The 23123-nt window shown below is 42.5% G+C and overlaps 1 long non-coding RNA gene across 3 annotated transcripts; it reads left to right on the top strand.

Moving 5' to 3' along the window:
- The first annotated feature begins 3727 nt into the window (after nucleotides 1-3727).
- On the top strand, nucleotides 3728-23018 carry LOC309797722. 3 transcript variants are annotated; one of them, XR_014292783.1, is made up of 5 exons: nucleotides 3728-3947; nucleotides 5002-5089; nucleotides 8976-9102; nucleotides 10041-10172; nucleotides 22661-23018. It is a non-coding gene; the product is annotated as an uncharacterized lncRNA (long non-coding RNA). The 3 variants fall into 3 exon arrangements; XR_014292784.1 differs by having other exon boundaries at nucleotides 3730-3947; nucleotides 10041-10136; XR_014292785.1 differs by lacking the exon at nucleotides 22661-23018 and having other exon boundaries at nucleotides 3735-3947; nucleotides 10041-10710.
- Nucleotides 23019-23123: the final 105 nt, after the last annotated feature.

Genomic DNA, 23123 nt, shown 5'->3' with positions numbered 1-23123 from the left:
ACTCAGCCATAAAAGGAAACGAAATTGAGTTACTTGTAGTGAGGTGCATGGATCTAGAGTCTGTCATACAGAGTGAAGTAAGTCAGAAAGAGAAAGACAAATACCATATACTAACTCATATATATGGAATCTAAGAAAAAAATGTCATGAAGAACGTAGGGGTAAGATGGGAATAAAGAAACAGACCTACTAGAGAATGGACTTGAGGATATGGGGAGGGGGAAGCGTAAGCTGTGACAAAGTGAGAGAGTGGCATGGACATATATACACTACCAAATGTAAAATAGATAGTGGGAAGCAGCCGCATAGCACAAGGAGATCAGCTCAGTGCTTTGTGACCACCTGGAGGGGTGGGATAGGGAGGGTGGGAGGGAGGGAGATGCATGAGGGAAGAGATATGGGAATATATGTATATGTATAACTGATTCTTTTTGTTATAAAGCAGAAACTAACACACTATTGTAAAGCAATTATAATCCAATAAAGATGTAAAAAAAAAAACCTAAACATAGAATTATGATATGATCCAGCAATCCCACTACTGGGCACATACCCTGAGAAAACCATATTCAAAAAGACACATGCACCGCACCCCAATGTTCACTGCAGCACTATTTACAATAGCCAGGTCATGGAAGCAACCTAAATGCCCATTGACAGATGAATGGATAAAGAACATGTGGTACATATATACAATGGAATATTACTCAGCCATAAAAAGGAACGTAATTGGGTCATTTGTTGAGACATGGATGAATCTAGAGACTGTCATACAGAGTGAAGTAAGTCAGAAAGAGAAAAACAAATATCGCATATTAACGCATGTATGTGGAACCGAGAAAAATGGTACAGATGGACTGGTTTGCAGGGCAGAAATTGAGACACATGTGGAGAACAGATGTATGGACACTAGGGGAGGAAAGTGGCAGTGGGCAGGGTTGAGGTGACGAATTGGGAGATTGGGATTGACATGTATACACTGATGTGTATGAAATGGATGACTAATAAGAACCTGCAGTATATAAAAAAAAATAGTGAGGGAAGCTGTGTATGTGGGTAAGGTAGGAGGTCTATGGGAGCTCTCTGTACCTTCCGCTCAGTTTTGCTGTGAAGCTAACAATGATCTAAAAAAATAAAGTCTACTAAAAATGTTGGTAAAACTGGTTTGGGAGAGAAGATAAAACATCCAATTTAAAACATACTAAGTTTGAGATACCTAAAAGAGACACTTGCTGAGAGGGTGAAAGAGATACTGTTAACTCTGTCAAATAACACTGTTTGGTGTGTTAAATACTGTCATACTATTATTTGGTAGAAAATTTCCTATAAAAATACTATGGATACTAAAAAGTTATTTTGATCAAAAAAATCACCTAATTATTTAATAAATAAAGTGGTTGTTAATGGCCCATTTTACAATATAAGTCCTGGTGACCAGGTATATACTAACCTGTCTTCTTTTCTGTATTAAAAAAGCTAAGAAGCACATTATTGTACTATAGTTTTGCAAGATGTTGCCACTGGGGAAACGGTAAAGTATACACAGGAGCCCTGTGTGTTATTTCTGACAACTGCATGCGAATCAGTAATGATCTCAAAATACAGTTTAATGAAAAAAAACAATTAACCAAAGAACAAGGGGATGGGTGGTAGGTAATAAGATAAGGAAATCCTTTCTCTTTCTCTGTGAAAGAATTTGACCTTGGAATAGCATTTTAGCTCTGTTCCCCTGGTAACCACCCAAGAAAGTATGTCAACTGTGTTTCTGAACAATCTTATTTATGTTTCTGACTGCCTTGGTAACATGCTCAAAAGATTCATCAGCTGCATGATGAGGCAACATTGCTTAAGATAAAAATGACTCCTGATTGGTAAAGTGTATTTACACTGGGCAAGTCCCTTGCAGGAACCTTGGAAACTCAGCTCTTCTCATAGGCTGTTACAAGATACATTAGATCTGATAGGGCCTAGGGCTTCAAAGCCAACATGAGTCTTGCTTCCTTGTACCTGAGCTATCATCTGAAACATCTGAGGAGACAGCTGCTGAATAGTTGTATGCACCTCTGAAAAGACCACTCCCACTGAAGGGAAATATCTGACAAAGACCAGCTGTCACACTGCACTCCTTGTATCTATTCAAAACACAAATGAAACAATAAAACGGTGTGAAGCCAGCTGAAATTATGGCTGCTGGGCCAGAAGATACTTCTGGACACTTGGAGGATGTGGAGGATAATGGCCCCAAAGTTACACCTATCTAATCTTAGCTATATATTCTTGGATAGAAGGTATAAGATCTAAATTTTTCTGTATGTTAAGATGCATGGGTACGTTTATTAATCATAATTTTTTACCTTTACCTCTTGGGACAGAAAATGCTCACTTCAACTTAAAGACTATTCTCAGATTTGTCCTTCTGTGTGGGCCATTGTTACCTGGTGTCTGGAGGCCTTGAGAACACACAGAATCACATGCCTTATGAGCATAGTGCTTTAGACACAGGAGGAAATCTGTAAGGGGTATCTTGAAATCTTTACAAAATATATTCTGTGCTAGCAAGAGATTAATATGCCACAATTTGCTAAGTCACATTTCTTGGGCTGATGTATTGCTGAGCCAAGAAATGAAAGAAAGTATTAATGTAATGTCATAAATGATGTGAATGAGAATAGAATAAGTGTGGATTACTTGTTAGAACTGGATCAATTTTAAATGTTTCAAAATATGTGCTCCTTAAACCTAGCCAATGATTTGAGTCCTATAGGAGAAGATTAGATTTGGGTTTCAATGTTATTAATTGGTATAGGTATAATGGTATGCAGTACTGATTACACATGCATGTTGTTATGTATTAGACAATTCATTAATTAAACCTCTTATAGGAAAAATTGTAAAGATGATGTAAGGACTGGAACCATGGGGATGACGTGCAGTGTGACCCCTGAAGTCTACTGGTGGTAGAGCAAGCAGTGTGCTTCCAAGTGGGGTCATCTGAAGACACAAAGCTGTGCCACAGCTCTGGTACACAGCTGAGCAATGATGAACATAGCATATAGCGAGAATGTAGAGTCTGTGCTCAGGATAAATTTCTTTTTCTTTATTAATTTATTTTATTTTATTTATTTTTGGCTGTGCTGCATCTTCGTTGCTGCTCACAGGCTTTCTCTAGTTGTGGTGTGAGGGGGGCTACTCTTCGTTGAGGTGCGTGGGCTTCTCATTGAGGTGGCTTCTCTTTCTTGCCGAGCATGGGCTCTAGGTGCGCAGGCTTCAGTTGTGGCACATGGGCTCAGTAGCTGTGGCTTGCCGGCTCTAAAGCACAGGCTCAGTAGTTCTGGCACACAGGCTTAGTTGCTCCAAGGCATGTGGGATCTTCTAGGACCAGGACTCGAACCCGTGTTCCTCGCATTGGCAGGCGGATTCTCAACCACTTAGTCACCAGGGAAGTCCTCCATACACTCTTGTTGAAAGACTTACGGGGAAATAGGTTTGTTCTTGGCGGTTGTCTACTTGCCTTGCTCTCATTTACGCAGATGCAGAGCTACAAGTCACTGCCCTGTAGCAACGTCGGTTTCCTCCTGGAAGAACCAGGAACCCAGGAGCCAGCAGCCCAAGGAGCTCGACCACGAACCCAGAATGGGGTCTGGACAAGTGATAGGCTCAGCCAGGGCTCTCCTCGCAGACAAGCTCGAAGAACTACATTTCCCAGAATCTTTTGTTCTCGCATGGACTACATTTCCCAGAGGGGCTCGCGACTGTCCCTGCCCCGTCCCTCCCGGACCTACGTGGGGCGTAGGGCGTCGGGCGTTTGCCGTTGGCATGAGCTAATTACTCGCCAGAGGTCCGCCGAGGCGGCACCGCGTGGAGTCCCCAGCGGAAGCTTCTGTCTGGCCGTGGCAGTTCCGGAGCCTCCAGCCTGCGGCCCGCGGAACCCCCGATGCCTGGGCGAGGTGAGCGGCGGGGGGTAGGCAGGATGCGGGAGGGAGGACCGGGCTTCGGGAGCATGCGTCCCCGGGGCATGGGGCACAGGCCCAAGAGACGCGAGCCGGGTCTTTGTGGGCGCCGGCGGGCCGAGAGCCGGGCACCCCTGGCTCTGTTCGCCTGCCGCCCCCAGCCATCCCACTGACGTGGCCCTGAACGAGACAGGTCGGACACATCGTCCCCATCGGCTGGACCCAGCCACCCTCCTGCTTCTTCCCGACCAGTTCCCAGCGCGCTACCTGCTCAGCGCCTGCCGGCATTTGAATTTGTTTCAGGCTGGCAGTGAACGTGAGAAAATTATTTCCTCCCCTTACCATCACCCCTGCACTCCCGAGTGACAGGCTTGTTTTACGCGAGAAGTGAGTCGCCAGCTTCCCCCAGTGGCAGAGCCAGGACTGGACCCAGGTCTTTGGTTTAATGTGCCCTTTCCTCAAGACAGCAGCCCCTCCCCGCCATAGGAGAGCTGATGTTTTCCCTTTCCGAAGCAGCTTTCTCTAGAAATCTGGAAATTGTTTCCTTGACAGGAGGGGGAGGAATTGGGTGGGAATGCTTGAGGTGGAGAAAAGTTGTCACATGCACGCAGGGAGGTTAGAGCAGGTGCTCTGGAGCCCGCGGTGCCTGGAACCCTGGTGCCACCCTCCCTGGCTGTGTGGACTGGGACAAGTTGCTCCCACTCTGCCCTCAGTTTCCTGATCTATAAAATGGGGTGCTGACAATGCCAACTGTGCTGTGGGCCTCGATGATGTATTGATAGGTAGTGCCTGGCACGCGGTGAGGCTCAGGGAGTTGCTGCTACTGCTGATAGAGTCCTAGGACTTTTCCTCTGAGCCAGGGAAGGAGCTGGGCCTGGACCAGGATGACCCAGCCCTTCTCTCTGGTCCTGTCTAGCCCTCGTTCCTTCTGACTTCCTTCTCTGGGGGCACTTGGCATCATTTTCAAGTGGTATAAAGGTTTCAGAGCTGCTGATTCTGAGGTCTAGAAAGCAGAAGGGGCTTCCTCCTGGTTCCCTTTTTCTTCTCTCAGATCTGGCTTCTGGAGACTTCTCCCATCCTAAGGTGAAACTGCCCAGAAAGAGGACATGGCTACTGAACAGAGGGAAGCAAGGTCTCGGGTGAGTTCATTGCCATCTCAGGTCTTAGAGATAGATGGGGTTTTTTTTGTTATTTTACCCTTAAACTGAAGTTTTCTCCCCAATACAGTCTTCACCAGGATTTGGAGCCCATGTCCTTCTGCCTTGGAAGAGTTGGTCCACCCTGGTGGATGGTGGATTGCATAGGGAATGCTTGCCTCCAACCCCCCAATCCATGGCCTGTGTTTCTCTTTTTTTTCTAATAGACACTCTTTTATTCATTAATCTCAATTCACTGTATGATTACTGAATTGATAGGTAAGATGCCACATGTCTTATACCACTTGGGGTCAGAACAAACAAACATGCACACTTGGCAGAGCTCCTTTCTGGCCTGTCTCCTTTGCTCAGTCGTGTCCCCCTCCCTACCCTTGGCCAGAATGCTTTTCTTTTTCTTTCCGCCCCTGAGAAATCCTCATGATACCTTCGCCAGGCTTTTCCCAGTCCATAGTTTTTAGTTTTTCTCCATCTTAACTTTCTGGATCATGTGCCTTGCTTCTGTCACTCTCTTGAAAACTGATGTTGACCTGCCATTTTCATCTTTATGTTGTGAGAATGAGGGTGGGACCCCATCCAGGTGAGCCACTGTGTGAACAAAGGATAGCCATGCTGGTGGGGACATAGATGGAGAGGTCTCTTGACTCCAAGAGCAGAGAGAAGACTCCTCAGGAAGCAGCAGTGTATGGGATATCATGGGATATTGGTAGTGGAGAAGCAGTGTATACGGTGATTCCTCAGTGGGGCTTTTGAGCCAGATGGCCAGGTTTGTGCCCATCTCCTCTGTTGCTGTTAATGGGTCTTGGGCAAAAAACTCCACCTCTCTGTGCCTCAGTTTCTTACCTCTCTGTGCCTCAGCTTCTTCACCTGTAACATGAATACAGCAACTGGGCCTACCTCAAAGGGTAGATGAGAGGATCCTGGGAGTTAGTGCATGGAAAGCATTCTTATCAGGGCCGGGCACATAGTAGATGTTCAATATGTGGTGGTTGTGGTAGCTAAACGATGTTATTCTAGTTCATGATGTCTATCTATCTACTGTTGGTAGATAGAAATGACTATAGTGTCCTTCCTTTACTCATCCTCATCTAACAATAGTAGTTAACGTTGCTGGGGAATATCCTGAGGGCTTCACCTTTGTTCTCACTGTCATAGCGAAGCAGAAGTTATTACCCCCATTTTACACTTGAAACTGAGGCTCAACGAAGTCAGACAACCTGAAATCAAACCCAGGTATGTCTGGCCTCTAAGTTCATGTTAGTTATCATCCAGCCTTTCCTCTAGTACATCTTTCAGAACACAGGGCAGGCCTGGCCCCCAAATGACCAGAGTTCTCTGCAATGTGATGTTGTGTATCTTTTGGACCCATGAAATGTGGTAGTGGTTGATCTTCTGAGACTGTGGCTAGGACCTGCCTCTGCATATTTGGGCTACTTTTTTCTAAGCCCTTCCCATTCCATTCCAACAGAGCCAGGCTGCTCTCTTACCCAGAATCTTCTCCATCCCTGCTTGTGAGTCCTATGTGACATTTCTCCCTAACCTCACCTGCTGCCGATACGTCAGTACTATGTGGAATTGTGTGTAAAACTCAGTGACAGGACGTTTAAGACCAGAGAGAGAATATACCCACCAAGTGCTGGGTTAAAAGAAAACTTCAGTTATCGTCTTGTCTCTGCCATTGATAAAGTATGTGACCTGGTGTCTTAACTGCCCTGGACCTTGTGTTTCTCATCTCTAAAATGAGGATTGAACGAGGAAATAGTATATGGTCCTGTCCAGCGACACTTTTCTTGTTCAAATTGTTTCACGCGTTTTTCTTGTCTGCCAGTTGGATTGTAAATTCTTTTGAGGGCAAAGATCATTTCTTGTATTCCCTGCCATGTGCCAATAAATTATCTTATTATACCTGCACTGCATGTTAATGTTAAAAATCTCAGAGAATAAAAACGTAAAATCACTCTTACCCCAACATCTTGAGATAATCATGGTCATACCTTTGGTATGCAGCCCTCAGAATAATTGTCTGTGTACCTTTATTTATTTATTATTTATTGATGTACATGTGTACATATGTATGTATGTATATTTTTATTTTCTCATTTTAGCTTTTTATTTTGATAAAATACACATAAGATTAAACTCACCACTTTAACCATTTTTGAGTATATTGGCATTAAGTGCGTTCACAGTGTGGTGCTACCATCACTGCTCTTTACCTCCATTGTATGGATTATCATTTATTACTTAAGCCTATGAGATAGGCGTTGAGAGGCAGTTCCTTGGATTGGAATTCTACCTCTACCACTGACCAGTGATGTTGTGATTTATAATACGAAATATATATTTGGTCTTTGTCCTTGTTCCTGGCACATAATTTCCAAAACCCTTGTGATTTCCTAAGTGGTTAGTAATATATGCTTTTTATCCCTGAAATTACTTCAGAGCAATGAAGGCACAATGGGTGTGTTTTGTATCCACACCAGAGTTTATGTTAATGAGGTTACTTTTGTACCCCACCTAAGGATGCGGGCTAATTGCCAGGGGAATCAACCTTGATTAAAGTGTTGGAATTTTCAGTCCTGCCCCCCAATAACCCCTCTTATCCATCTGTCACCACCGTAGGAGATGAAAGTTGAATCAGTCGCCAATGGTCAGTGATTTAATCAATCGTGCCTATGTAATGAACCTCCATAAAAACCCAGAAGGGTTCAGAGTTCTTCCAGGTTGGTGAACATGTAGAGAGTCAGAGAGAATGGTGAATCCCGAGAGAGCATGGAAGCTGTGCACCCCTTCCCTGTGCCGCTCTTTCACCTGCCAGTTCCTATATCTTCTTTTATAATCAACCAGTAATCTAGTAAGTAAATGTTTTCCTGAGTTCTGTGAGCCACTCTGGCAAATTAATCAAACCTGAGGAGAGGGTTGTAGAAACCTCCAATTTATAGCCAGTCAGTCAGCAGCACAGGTAACAACCTGGACTTGTGATTGACATTGAAAGGGGGCCAGTCTTGTGGGAATCTGACACTATCTTCAGGTGTCAGAACTAAGTTTAATTGTAGGACACCCAGCTGGTGTCCCACAATTGCTTGGTGTGTGGAAAACCCCCCACATCTGGTGTCAGAAGTGAAGTAGTGTTGTATTAAGAGTAGCGGAGACATGCAGGAGGAGTGAGTTTTCCCTTCATACCAGCTGTGTGACTTGGATAAATTTCTCTTTGTTTTCTCTTGTGTAAAATGGACACAATAATAGTACCTTCTTCATAGGGTTGTTGTGAAGATAAAATAAAGATACACACTAAAGGTTAATATAAAGCTCTAAGAATAGTACTTAGCCTGAAAAAAGCATTCAATAAATTATAGCTATTTTAATTTCCATTATTACTGTCCTCAAGCTTTAGGGAGCACAGAGTGCCTTCAGTTATTTAACCTAGTCTCTGTCGGTGATTATTGAGGTTGTTTCCATTTCTTTGCTGTTACTAACACCATGATAAATGTCCTTGCATGTGCATTTTTGTTCAGTGTTCATTATCAAACAAATATAGTAATTGGAGAGTTAAAGAGTATGCACATTTTAAAGCTTCTAATGTATGTTATCAAATTGCCAACAGGAAGATTATTCTAATTAACACTCCCACTAATGGCCTTAATACCTCCACCCATCTCTTGTAGCAGTTAACTCGGAGCCTGGTTCATACTTCCTGCTACTCAGTATCTATTTGTCATTGGTCAGTTGTTCATTAAGCAAATGACCTGGAACCTTCAGAACCTAGAATAATATAGAAGCATTTCATGGTAGCCCGTCTACTCCCCACTGCCACCTTTTTCACCCTGTGTGATGGGTGGTCCTGGGTGAGCTGAGATGCTTGTCTCTACAGGTGTCAGTGACGTTTGAAGATGTGGCTGTGTTCTTTACACGGGATGAGTGGAGAAAGCTGGCTCCTTCTGAGAGAAACTTGTACCAAGATGTGATGCTGGAGAACTATAGTAACCTTGTCTCATTGGGTAAGGAAATTTTCCCTGTAGATACAGAGTTCAGAAATTGGGATACCTCAGCATCTGATTTCCTGGGTAAAAGCCCTGGGTCATTAAAAACTTTAGCTGAGTTTTGCCTTAGCACTGTGCAAACTGGATCTCCATAAATAAACCTGAAAACCTTTTTCTCCCTCGTAGGTATGGAATTGCCCCATGGATGGGACAATCTACAGAGCTGCACATTAGAAATTCCCTCACTGCAGGCAACATTTTCCCACTATGACTGAACTATGATGTGTTTGCTCATCTCTTAACAGAGAGCATCCCTCAACCTTTTTCTTTGACCCAACACTGGCTTTTTTCAGTTCTCTTTTACAGGGGTCAGCAAACTTTTTCTGTAAAGGGCCAGGGAGTAAATATTTTCAGCTTTGTGGGCCACATATAGTCTCTGTAACGTATTCCTTTTCTTTTTTTTTTCTGAACCATTCTTTGCTCAAGGGCCATGCATAAACAGACAGTGGCCTAGATTTGGCCTATGACCCATAGTTTGCTGACTGCTGCCATCTTTCAAAGGGAGTCAGATAGTGTTTTCTCATTTTAAACAAGCTACTTGGTACATAATCCTTTCCACAGATACCTGTTACAAATATTAATTGAATCTGTACATTTAACATACATTTAACAGTATATACATATTCCCTCTTGTATAGAAAGCTATTAGCACCCTGTTAATCAAGTCTGCATGTTTATCATACTTCACTAACATACAACTAAATGTTACATTGCCCCTTGCTTTTACCCTAACACACCCCTCACATGGTGGGGGCACAACTGGAGCATCCCACAGAAGTTCTCTGTATCATCCTTTGAGTTTTCCGCTCAGATCTCAGATACCTCTTTGTGTCAAGGCAAAATCAAGTCTTTTTTTTTCTTTTTCTTTTTTTTTCTTCTTTTTGGTCTATGAGCAGGACTCCCATTTTCCAAACCTGAGGTGATCTCCCTGTTGCAGTAAGGAGAAGATCCCTGGAAGGTAGAGAAAGAAAGCCCTGGAGGCTCCTCTCTAGGTGAGTGGGTGCGGAATCTCTGCAGGCAGCAGTCTGGTAAGTGAGTGCATGTGCAACTCGGAGATGTTGGTCGGGGAATTTTCTGCAGGTTCTCAGTCCTGAAGAAGTTTTGGAGAAGGGATGCTAAGGCCCCTAGTCACAAGCTTCCTCTTCTTCTCTGATAATTACTGCACAAGTGAATCTCTCAGGATCTTTTCTCTTGTGATTTCCTGTTGTTTCAGAGGAGGGCTACATTGTCATGCATTCATTCAGCAAACTTAGTGCATTTAAGGAACTGCAGATAATTCATTCAGACTGAAGCTCAGGGTATATGGGAAAAGAAAGAGATGAGGAAGGAAATGAGATTAGAGAGCCAGGTGGGGGCCACACTATGAAGTGCTTTGGTACAGTTCTTAGGGATGGGAACTGTCCATGGATGACTGGAAATAATTGAAGAGTTTCAAGCAGAAGAGTTGTATGGTTGTTGATATTTTAGAAAAAATAGTCTGAGTCTGAGATACTTTAAACGTCCTTCAGTAAAGGCTAAAGAAGCTGAGGTGGGTCCCTACACTGGCACACAGCACCACAGTCAGAAAGCAGCAACCCTGGTGTGGGCAGAGCTCCAAGCTACGTGAAGGACTAAAGCAAGTTACGGTGCATTATTATGACATATCGCCATTTATGTGTAAAGAAAATTAGGTGGGTGTTTGTCTATATGCATTATGTGCGTGTAAGTGCCAAGAGAAAGGTCGGGGGACACCTAAGCTGGTAACTAGTTACATTTGGATTGGGACTGAGAATGGGCATTGATGAAAGAGGACTTTAGTTACATGCAATGTTATTAAAATTTTCACAGAGAATATATTCATGAGTCCTTATTACACAGTTTCAATTAACTAAGAATGGTTACTTTGGAAACACTGTTGGTCCTAGATTTGAAGTGAGGAAAAACTAGAGGTGGGAACCTTCTGGAGATTATTGCCTAATGTAGGCAAGACATTACCTGGAGGAAGGCATGTGCAGTGAGTTCAGGAAAGAGGAGAGGTCCCTTTATTAAGGGTATAGGACAGGTTCGGTGTGGGATGGGTTTCATTTGAAATGTTAGTGAAATATGGGTAGAGGTCACCAGTGGACAGCTGTAGAAGGTAAACAGGGTCAGAACTCAACAGGGAGGTCAGGGAGCCATCAGTGCAAAGGTGGCATTTGAAGCCTTGAGCTGAGCAGATGAGGGACCGGAGGAGAGGACAGAGTCCCAGGAAACCTCAGTTTTATGAGGTGGGTTAAGAAGGAAGAATCTGTGGCTGAGCCTGAGAAGAAGTCACCAGAGGAGAAAACTGGCAGATTCGGCTGTCATGGAAGTTGAGGACTGAGAGCTGTTGACCTGGGGAGGCCAGGGCTCTGGGGGAGCCAGGTTCTAAGCCTTGCTCACTGCTTTCCTGTCCCGTGATAAACAGCAGTGCAACCTTGGACAGAAGGATGCAGGTCCTGCCCTGGCGGAGCTCAGTGGAGGGGGAGGCTAATCGCACACAGGGCTGTGGAATGACAGCCTCCGGTGAGGACCTCGGGGGAAGAGCCACAGGTGCTGTGAGAACGTGGAACAGGAGGGGTGCTGTGGGCAAGGCTTCCCGAGGAAGGGCCGGATCCCACATTGTGAGAAGCGTTCAGGCACAGGAAGAGCATGTCCGAGAGTCCAGACAAAGGAAGCCGGTGTGTGGAGACGGGAGCAGGGAGAGGGGGCCAGGACCTGAGAGCCAGGCACAGCCTCTGAGGAGTTGAAGTACCCTGGCCACGAGCCCAGGTTTATATTGTGCAAGGATCAGCCTGCAACCAATGTGGAGCCACCTGCCATAGACGTAGTAGGACTTGTCTGAGGTTGCTGTCAGGTCCAGATGAGTCAGTGATGACCCCTCACAATGCGGGCCCAGCAGAAGGGCTGTGGGACAGGCTGTCTCGATCCCTAAAGCGCCCACACCTTTAGTAGAGCTCATTCTTCCCCGTATAATGTGAGATCTTTTGAGGTGGGAACCACACTTATCTCTCCTTATATCTTTTAACTGTCACTTGGGAGAAATATTCTAATTTTGTGGGAACTGCTAGAGACCACCACAAAGTAAACAGAGAACGCAGGCAGCAGGAAACCAGTGGAGAGTTTAGGAGGGGCGTCAGGTGTGGACTGAGTATGGCATGGAAGATCAAAGGAAGAGACGGAAGAATTGTTCCCTTTCCATTCGCCTCGGGAGCCTCTGATCCATGAGGAGTCCCCCTTCCTGAGTGAAATGTTAGTTGGATTAAACTGAATAGAAAGTATGACTGGAGTCGAAAGCTGTCCAGAGAGACCCTGAAAACACCTAGTGGTGATGTCAAGTCCTTCTCAGGTTTGGGAAACTGTCCCCAAAGGAAAACTCTGAGTGGGTGTCTGGAGGAAGTAAGGCCATCAGAGCCAAGCAGTGTGTGCATTTCTCTTGATGGGATGAACCTCCTCTCTTTGGTCAAAGGAGACAGTGAGATGGGGCATCCTGGGTGTGCTGGCGTGTGGTTGTGTCTCTCCTGCACCCCTGGCGAGTCTCCCATTTGCCTGGACTAAAGTGCCCTTGGAACAGTTTCCCTTCCAAGGGGAGCTCACTTCCCTGTGAGCTTAGGTGAGGGACCTGGATGTTCTTGGAAGTACCTTGATCATTAACTGTAGACCAAAACCAAAAACCAACCCTTTGAACAACCGGTGACAGAAAAGCTTATGCTTCCAGGGTAGGACTCCTAGAACCTCTAATTGCCTCCAAGTGTGTTTTTAAAATATAATTTTCACTTCAAGACTCCTCACAAATAGGAAAAACAAGACAAAAAGGGAAAACAAACTGTCATCCCTGGATCTGTATGTTTCATGTTGAGAGATGGGAGGAAATGGCTCAAAGGGTACACGTCTCATCTGAGTCTCTTACTTAAGAAATGAGTCCAAAGTCTAATCACTATTCTGGCATATTATGTATATAAGTTATCTATATATAAAATAAGCATAATGTGATTCAATCAACTTGAACGTCTCATGAGTTTGATTTACACCTAACATGAAAATATTCTTTTATTCAAAAAGTTTAAAATCCAGGGATGATCTAGGTAAACAGTTACCTCCAATGAAAAGGTGTTTTTCTTTCTTTGTCTTTTTCTCTTCCTTTGTTATATTTATGCAAGAATTCAGGGCAGACTGAACCTGGAAGGGTGGTCAGCTAAGGGGTTGCTTGTGGACTGCCTTCGACTCACTGAGACTTGCTGGGGCTTCATCTGCACAGAGAATAGGGGTCTTTTTCTAATTTGCAGAAAGGTGCTGTAGGGGTTATAGTGGCAGCCTAATGAAATATCATGCAGTGATTTTAAGGAGTGAATTTCTTACAAGGTGAAAGTTGAGCCCAAATGCTCTGTAGCCCTGTTTACTATGTTTGATTTAGACTTGTTCTCATCCCCTGTGCTCCTCTTCTGCCACCAACATCTACTGTCCTTGTAGCTGCCAGAATGGTCTATTTAAAAGATAGATCAGGTCATCTCACTCGCATGCTCAAAACCTCTAGTGGCTTCTATCACATAGAACACAATCCAAAGCCCCCAGCGTGGCCCTCAGAGGCCTTTGTGGTCTGACCCCAGCTACCTCTTTGCCTTCACCTCCTTCCTCTCTGCCCTTCATTGGAGAACTCTAATCACCCTGGCCTCCTTGTAGTTCATCAGGAAGGCCAAGCAGGCTCCCACCTCAGGGCCTCTGCACTTGCTTTTTCCTCTCCTGGACCATTCTTCGTGATGGCCAGGAGCCCACTTGACTCACTTCCTCACACTATACAGGTTTCTGCTCAGATGGCACTTTGTCAGTTAGACACAGCTCATCCTTTGTTCTTTGTCCTCCACAGGACACAGGTCCTTTGTCCTCCACATTCTTTATCCCCTCACCATGCTTCATTTTCTCTCAGAGTACTTATTACTGCCAAATAGTACATATTTATTTATTATCAGCTCTTCCTCTGGATTGTAAATTCCCTCATGCTGGGTTGTCTGTTTCATTTGTTCCCATGTCCCCAGTACCTAAAATAGTGTCTGGTCAGAGTCAGCTTCCAGTTAGTTAGTGAATGTATGAATGACTTGGTTAGGTAGTCGTGATGGAGACCGAAAAAAGGGAACCAGTTGCAGAGATATTTGGCAGATAAAAGCAACAGGACTTGGAGATGGTTTAGATATGGAAGATAGAGGAGATGGAGTTGTCAAGGATGCGTGCTTGGTTTGTGGTTTGTTCTGGGATGGACAGTGATATCCTTCACTGAGATAGTGGTGCTAGGAGATCAGATTTGGGGGATGGTATAAATATGGTTTTGGATGACTTAAATTGTCTTTGGTTGACCCATTTATTCAAGTGGAGATGTCAAATAGCCTGTTTGATTTGGAGTTCCACCCCTTATAATATACCCTGGGCATTAAATGTAAATTTGGGAGACCCTGTCACTAAAGATAATTGAAAGAGTGGTTGAGTTTGAGTTAGCCTGTGGAGTGGATTCAGAGTACAGCAAGAGCAAGAAAGAGCCTAGGACTCAATCTTGAGGAACTCTGGCATTTCATGGCTAGGCAGAGAGAAATGAACCCATAGGGAAGACAAGGGTAAGGTGTACTATAGAAGGAAACTCGGGAGTCTAGTGTCATTGAAGTCAAGTCTCATAAAGGATGGTATCAGTAGAGGTAGGGAAAAGTAGATGAACTTGAGACATATTTGGATGGCAGAATAAACAAGTCTTGGTAATTGATTAGCGGAGGGAGAGGTGTGAAGGATGCCTTTTAAAGTTTTGATTCAGAACTGGTGCCAATTACAGAGACAAAAAGGTTATACAGGTTGGGGGGAGGAAATAATCATAAATTCAGTTGAGCTGTCTTTGAGACACTCAAGTTGCTGTTTTGAGCTGGGTTTTGTATAATTAGGTATGGAGAGTAGAGAAGTCTTGCCTAGAGTATGTTTATAGATGAAGCTGGCCTGTGAAAAGGGTACAGAGTGAAAAGAATCAGGGGCCTAGCACTCAAACCTGTGGAACTCCAAGGATTAAAGATCAGGTAGAGGAAAATGAGCACACAAAGGAGATTGAAGCTGGTGGAACATGAGAAGAATTTGGAGGCAAGTTCAGGGTCACTGTAGCTTAGGTAGTGAGCATCTGAAGGAAAATGAGGGGTCACTATCAGATGCTGCTGAGAGGTAAGTTAGGTGGGGACTGAAGAGAGCATCTTGCCTTTGTCACATGAAGGTCATGGTTGCCTTAGAGTAGTGGTAAGGACAGAAGCCAGAATGGAGCCCACGAGGGGTGAGTGAGCAGGAGGAGATTAATATGTGTGGGATACGACAAGGTGAGATGTGACAAGGAGGCAGTAGTTGGAGAGCTCTTCTATGCAAATATAAACAAATATTTCTTGTTTTTCTCTGTCCACTCCAATTATATTATACAGCACACATTATTCTGCCCCTTTCTCTTGATATATATTGAAACTCTTTCCATGTCAGTACATAAAGAGCTTCCTCATTCTAAGGAGTAGTTCTACGGCCTTCAGCTAGCTCTCTTCTTGGCTGGCAGAAGAGGTGATTTTGGTTGTATGTGGCTTTGGATAATGTTAGCCCATTGGGTCCAGTTTGGGCTAGAATTTTATAAATGCTATGGTTTCTAATTAGCAATATGGATATTGGTTTAAAGCTGTACCTTTATCGTGTACCCATATGATGTCCTGGTGTATTACAGTTAGAGTTAATCCAACTGTCCATGAAAGGAATCTGGTTGAATAAGCTGAGGGACATTCTCATGGTGGAATTCTCACTGTAAATAAGAATGAGGAAGAATTCTGTAAATTCCACTGTGGGGTGATAATATTACTAAGTAGGGGAAAGTGCAGAACAGAACAGTGAGAATAGGAGTTTTATCAAAGGAAGGAGGAGATACCAAAAAAGACAAAGTGTATATTTGCTTATATTAAAAAAAAATAGAGAAGGCAAAAAAAAAGGATAAAAGCAGATCTATAAAAATGGTTACCTATAAGGTGAAGGAAGAAAAAGAAAAAGGATTGAGAGAACAAGGATAGAATGTAGAATTTTTTTAAGGTACCTTGTTTTTATAATGTTGACTTTGGAACCATAAAAATGTTTTATAGGGCTTCCCTGGTGGCGCAGTGGTTGAGAGTCCGCCTGCCGATGCAGGGGTTCGTGCCCCGGTCCGGGAAGATAACCACATGCCACAGAACGACTGGGCCATGAGCCATGGCCACTGAGCCTGTGTGTCCAGAGCCTGTGCTCCACAGCGGGAGAGGCCAAAACAGTGAGAGGCCCAAGTACCGCAAAAAAAAAAAAAAAAATTAAATTATAAAACAAGATTAAACAAAAATGAAAAAGTGTTCCATAAATATTGAAAGCAAAATGAAACAAATGACCCTAATTGTGTTTCAGGTTGTTGGCTTAGTCACAGAGAAAAATTATCTCAAATGCTTTTAAATCACAGCAGCTTGAATAAAGATCCTTAGTGATTTATATAAATATTATGGTTTATAATAAGTAATATATATTTGGTACAGAGCTCCTAAAACCCTGGGAATTCCTAGGTGATGAGAGCCACAAAGGTGTCTTTGTTATGTTAATGAGGTTTCTTTTGGACCCTATCTTAAGATGGGGCCTGGTTGCCATAACCAATCATGTGATTAGAGGTTTGAAAGTTGACCTCCAGGGAGGGGAGGGGGACTGGAGGTTGAATTAGTTGCCAGTGGCCAATGATTTAATCAATCATGCCTGTATAATGGCGCCTCCATAAAAACCCAAAAGGACAGATTCAGAAAGCTTCTGGGTTGGTGAATATGTGGAGATCTGGGGAGTGTGGTGTACTTAGAGAGGGCTTAGAAATTCCATTCCCTTTCCCCATACATTGACCTGTGCATCTCTTCCATCTGGCTGTTCCCAAGTTATATCCTCTTATAATTACCTGGTGATCTAGTAAGCAGAATGTTTCTCTGAGTTCCATGAGCCACGGTAGCAAATTAACCAAACGTAAGAAGGGGGTCGTGGGAACCTCTGATTTATAGCCAGTTGGTCAGAAGTACAGATGATAACCTGGGTTTGTGACTGGTGTCTGAGGGAGGCAGGGGGCAGTCTTGTAGGACTGAACCCTTAACCTGTGGGATATGATGCTATCTCCAGGTAGATAATGTCAGAGTTGAGCTGAATTGAGGACACCCAGTTGGTATCCAAGAATTGCTTATTATTGATGTGGAAACCGCCCCCCCCACCACCACATTGGAATTGGGTGAAGAACATGTAATTAATACCTTACAGGCAAAAATAACTTCAAACAATAATGTTGATTTTGGTGGTTATAATAAAAATATGTGGTTATGTTTACAAATAGAGTTCTTATCTTTGAGAAATGTGTTCTGAAGTATTATTGATGAAATGATATAATACAGAATTAGCGTACTTTAGCATATGCTAATGAAAGAGACGTAAGGGAGTTGTATTAATTTTCTCAGCCTGCTCCAACAAAGTGCCACAAACTGTGTGGCTTTAAACAACAGAAATTTATTGTCTCACAGTTTTGTGGGGTGATTCTCCCTCTGAAACTCCAGGTAGAATCCTTCCTTGCCTCTCCCTACCTTCTGGATGTGGCCAGTGGTCCTTGTTCCTTGGCTTGCAGCTGCATCACTCCAGTCTCTGCTTCTCTTGTCACTTGGTGTTCCCCTGGGGTATCTTGACATGGTCTTTCTGTGCTTGCCTGTGTCCAAATTTCCCTTTTATAAAGACACCAGTCATATTAAAACCTACCCTAATCACCTCATCTCAACTTGATTGAATCTGCAAAGTTACTTAACCTTACCAAATAAGGTTATATTCTGAGTTATTGGAAATTAGGACTTCAACATATCTTTTTTGGGTGATGCAGTTCAACCCATAATAAGGTAATAGATGAAACAGCATTAGTGATTGTTGATGCTGGCTTGGCAATTCATTGTACAATTCACTCGACTTTTGTACATGTTGAACATCTTCCATAATAAAAAGCTTTAAAAATCAGAATTACCAACAACAGAATTTCTAAAACAGCATTTCTCTTTTTCACCAACACAGGCATTCTGGAATATATTTACAGATGTGTAGTTCTGCCCCCATCGTGGTGTTGTGTGTAATTCTCAGCATATAGCTCCCTCAATTCTCTGACTCTAGAAAACCTTACGAGACTGCAAATGCATGTGACATTTTTATAGGAATAATTTTGAATCTGACCACCTGTAGGATAAGGTGGGAAGGATATAGGTCTGGAAAGTTGGCTTGGGTTCAAAGATTTTGATGCTGCCTTTAGCCCTCACACTATCCCTCCATCTAATCTATGGCTAATCCTTTAAAATCCCATTTTAGACATTTCTTCCCCCAAATTCTGGCCACCACTAGTACGCCTTCCCAGCTTGTACTTGGTACTATCTGAGGGTAGTTTGGATGTTGTTGTAAGCTCACATTTTCATCCATTTCTGTCTTGTGTTTTTGTTGTATAAATTACCACACTTCTCCTTTTTTGTCTCTAATGCCAAACTGGGAGCTCCTTAAAGAAGTTAACTGTTTCTTTTCATTACCAGATCTGGAATGTCTTGTGGATCACATGCCTAAGATAGAGCCTGACATGTTGTAGGTGCTTTTTAAGTATTTGCTGAATGAATTAAATAAGGAGCAGTCAGTGCTTTTTGAAATAATAAGAGGAGTTCTATATAGTAAGAAGGTTAAGTTCAGTGGGAAGTAATACTAGAAAGGTGAGAAACAGGTCAGAGGATCAATTTGAAGGTCAATAGCAATAGTCACTATTGAGTAAGGAGATCCTGAACTTGGATGTATTAATGATGGTTGTTAGAGACATCTTAGTGAAGAGATTCAAGGGAATTTGATGACTGACTAGACTTGGAATGCAGGGGAGAGAAGCTTCTGAGATGAAACTAAGAATTGATGGCAAAGGAGCTGAAGAAGTTATGATATAATTCAGAACTTGGAAACACAAAAAGAGTTTGAAAGGAATGCACTGGATTCGGATTTGGACAAGCTGAATTTGAAGAAAAATCCTCAAATGAAGAGTCTAGCAGGCAGCTGGAAATACCTCTGTAAAGTGTTTTGAGGCTCAGGATAGTCATTCAGATAGGAGGTGTGGGAGTGGATGAAATCATCTAGGGAGAGAAGGTTGAAGAGAGACTCACAGGGTTTCATAAGCACCAAGGGAAGAGAAACTAGACCTAATGACAGGAACTAGTCAGGGTGGTGGTCATTGGCAAAATCACCTGTTCTCTAAACTTCTGACCTAAGTCATAACCTGGTTCATGAGTTAGCTCAGGCCCAGGCTTGATTCTGGGAGAGAGCAAAAGTTGAACTGCACTTCAGGAGACATATCTTAGACCTACAGAAAACTTTAAGCAGACCATAAAGAACAGTTAGGATGTCCATAATCCAGGACTGATGTCCCCTTCATTGGGAAACATGACTGTTTTAAGTTATTAGTCCCATTCTGGACTAAGGCATTGGCACTTGAAGTAGAGTTGAGGTGAGTTTCCCAGTATTGGTATGGACCCTTGTAGCTATAATTACTTGCATTAAAAAATAAAAACTCCCCATGTCCTGTTTCTCTATTCTCCTTTAAACAGAACTTTTCAAAAGCATTTCTATACTTGATGTCTCCATGTTCTCACCTCCCATTGTTTCTTCTGTGCACTCCAGTAGGGCTTTCTTCCTTACTAGTCCATGAAAAGCAGTTATTAAATCCCAGACAGTCTCCATCTTGGCACAATCAGGGTTAAGTTTTTAATTCTTAAATTGTTTAACAAAGTTGATCATTGCCTCCTCACTGGAGTACTTTCTTCCTTTGGCTTCTGGACCACCATACTCTTCTGCTTTTCTTCCTTTTCTTGCCCTCTAGTATTACAATGCCTAAGTGATTTTTTCAGTTCTTCAGCTTTTTTTTTCTTTTTTGGCTGCGTTGGGTCTTCATTGCTGCGCACGGGCTTTCTCTAGTTGCAGCAAGCGGGGGTTCTTTGTTGCGGTGCGCGGACTTCTCATTGTGATGTCTTCCCTTGTTGCGGAGCACGGGCTCCAGGTGCACAGGCTCAGCAGTTGTGGATCATTACCTGGTCCATAGTACGCAGTTAATAAATATTTGTGAATGGAAAGGATGTCTCCAGCATATGCAAATATAACAAAATAAGAAAAAAACATGTAGTGCTCCAGAAACTGCATGTAGTTCAGTATACATGGCAAGAAACCAGGGGAGGGAGATGAGTACCGAGGTGAATGAAGGTCAGATCATGAAACACCTTGTTGACCATGTTAAGTACTCTGGACCTTACTTATATACAAATAATTGAAGATAATTTGGAGGATCTTACAGAAGTTTGCAACATGGTAAGATGTGGATTTTAGAAAGATTACTGTGGCTACAGTGTGGAGACTGAATTGACAGCACGATTTGAGGTGGGGAGACTAGTTAGGAGTCTATGGTGGAAGAGTAAAGCATGAGAAACAGAGTACCATTTAGGTACCCGAGCCCAGTGCTCAGGGCTCTAGTAAAGTTGTTGGTTGTAAAACTGCAGTCTTTACATACAGACCTAAGGCAGGGTCTCTAACTTTGCCTTATAAACTACAATCCAAAATTTTGGAATCTTGCTATTTTCTTCCCAGCTCGTGTAGTAACCTAGAACCAATGACTGATGTTCACAGGGAAAGTACTCCATTTTTACCACTGCCTCCCACACTTGTGCCCAAATAATGTTATTGAAATTTGGATCACTTAAGCAAGACTTAGATGGATAAGGAAATTGAAAGGTGTTGAACAGAAAATAAAATAAAAAAACCTCCTCTTTCTGTTACAACAAATAGTAAAGATTAGAGAGCAGATAGGTTTTGTGATTGGCTAAGTGAAAAAGAGCTATTACCCAAAATGCACATTATGGTCTCTTCCAGAAGATGTGGTTCCTAATTTAATGAGTGATTTATTGATACTTATCTATATATGTATTTTAAAATGAGTGTTATTCTCACTTGCTCGGCTTGGCAAATATCAGTGCCTTAAAAAAATAGTAAAGATGGGTGCATTTAAAATTAGTCAGAGAGGGTGTGTAGAATGGGGGAAAAAATCCCAAACCCTAGGGAAAGCAGTTTTAAAGTAGAAATAGAAAGTTACCCATGAAGGAAACTGAGAAGTTAACACTGGTAGAAGAAAAGAGAAAAGCAGAATGTATTATGTTCACCAAGCAGAGAGAATCTGTAAACAGGTGAGAAAGTGAATGTCAGATAGGAATCTCAAAATACAGTGAGTTGCAAAGGAGCCCTTTAAATGGTTACTCTAGCCCAGGAGAAAATGCCAAAATATATGTATACCTATTCCCCACCAGAATTTAATATTCAATGAATTGTGTCCTTACCCAACTTTAAAATTTATTGAATTTAATTCTGTTTTTTACCACCTTATCATGTTAGCCCTTTTTACCATTTTATGTTTATTCCTGTCTTATTGATCTTTGACTCTTTTCTATGCTGCTTGCATAGCATCTCCTGCTTGATAAATGAGCAAGGCTGCTTTCTTATCTTGCAACTTTTGGCTTCATGCCTACCTGTTAGCACCTCTGTAGATTAATTCAGTAATTACTTCCTGTTTGAACTGGCTCTGAAACCCTCCCACTGCTTGTATAATGTACTGTCCTGGAAGGCAACTTCTCATGCAAGTCTTGAATCCTGTGTGTGTGTATGTGTGTGTGTGTATGAAATTAATATATAAATAATTGAGATTATTTGACATTGTTCCAATTAGGTATATATAAGTTATTAAGGAAGGTTAACAAAACAAACATTTTGTGTATAATTCAGATGCCATTAGGAGGATCTGTAGGTGAATAGGGCATGCTAATCTGCTTGCAGAGAACATTAGGGTAGAAAAGGAAAGTGAAAATATTTAGATATAGATAAATATAATTACATATATAGAATATATAGATATATATTTTTAACACTGTGGTGAGTGCCTATAATAACAGGAATGCTCTGTGGAAACTCACAGTCAAGAAGGGACTCAGAGTTAACTTTTGAACTGAATCTGAAGGATACAAAGGAATTTGGCATGAGGGAAAAGGGATGAAGACTTTCCAGATTAGGAATGATTACACAAAGAAGAAAAATGTCATGAAGATAATTTAGGATTCTATCATAGGCTTTGGACTCTGATCCCAGGCTGCCTTTTCCAATTCATGGCTCCCCTTTGAATCCCTCTTCTCCATTTTCCATTAGCCAATTCTTCTGATCACTCTTACACTCACCCTCTTTAAATGGGTGTGTTTAATCTTTTCTCCACCCTGTTGTTCTCAACTCATGTTGATTGATTCTCTGTACTGCTTAAATCTCCTAAGTTTTTCTTCTTACTGTTTTTGGCCATATACCAAGACCTTATTTAAATACCATCAATATTCAGTCTATACATTTAGTCTCAGTAGCCAAATGCTGTATCACATGGAACATCTTCAGTTTTTTCTTTCCCTTCCAGGATGGAAGAACAGTTATAAAACCACAAAGTCAACTCAAACACAAGGTTCTTCATTTCAGAAGCTGATAATGAAAAGATCCAAAAGGAATGGACCCTGGGACTTCAAATTAGAAAACCCTTGCAAATATGAAGACAGATTAGAGAAAAAGCAGAAGAAAAAAGAAAGTGTTCACAGATAGTTTCAGTCGCTCACAAAAAAATCCTCACTGTAGAAAGAAAACATAAAAATACTGAATTTGGCCAAAACTTCAGCCCAAAGTCAGTCCTTGTTAGGCAACAGATGGTTCCCAGAGAAAACACCCCACCAAAATGTGAAATACAAGGAAACAGCTTCAAACAGAATTCCAATTTATTTAATCAACAAAAAATCAACACAGCCGGGAAACGTTATAAATGTAGTATGTGTGAGAAAACCTTCATTAATACTTCATCCCTTCATAAACATGAGATAAACCATAGTGGA

Source organism: Mesoplodon mirus (assembly GCF_964341445.2).
Source record: "Mesoplodon mirus genome assembly, contig: HAP1_SCAFFOLD_922, whole genome shotgun sequence".
NCBI lineage: Eukaryota > Metazoa > Chordata > Mammalia > Artiodactyla > Ziphiidae > Mesoplodon > Mesoplodon mirus.
This window is presented reverse-complemented; position numbering and strand designations above follow the sequence as displayed.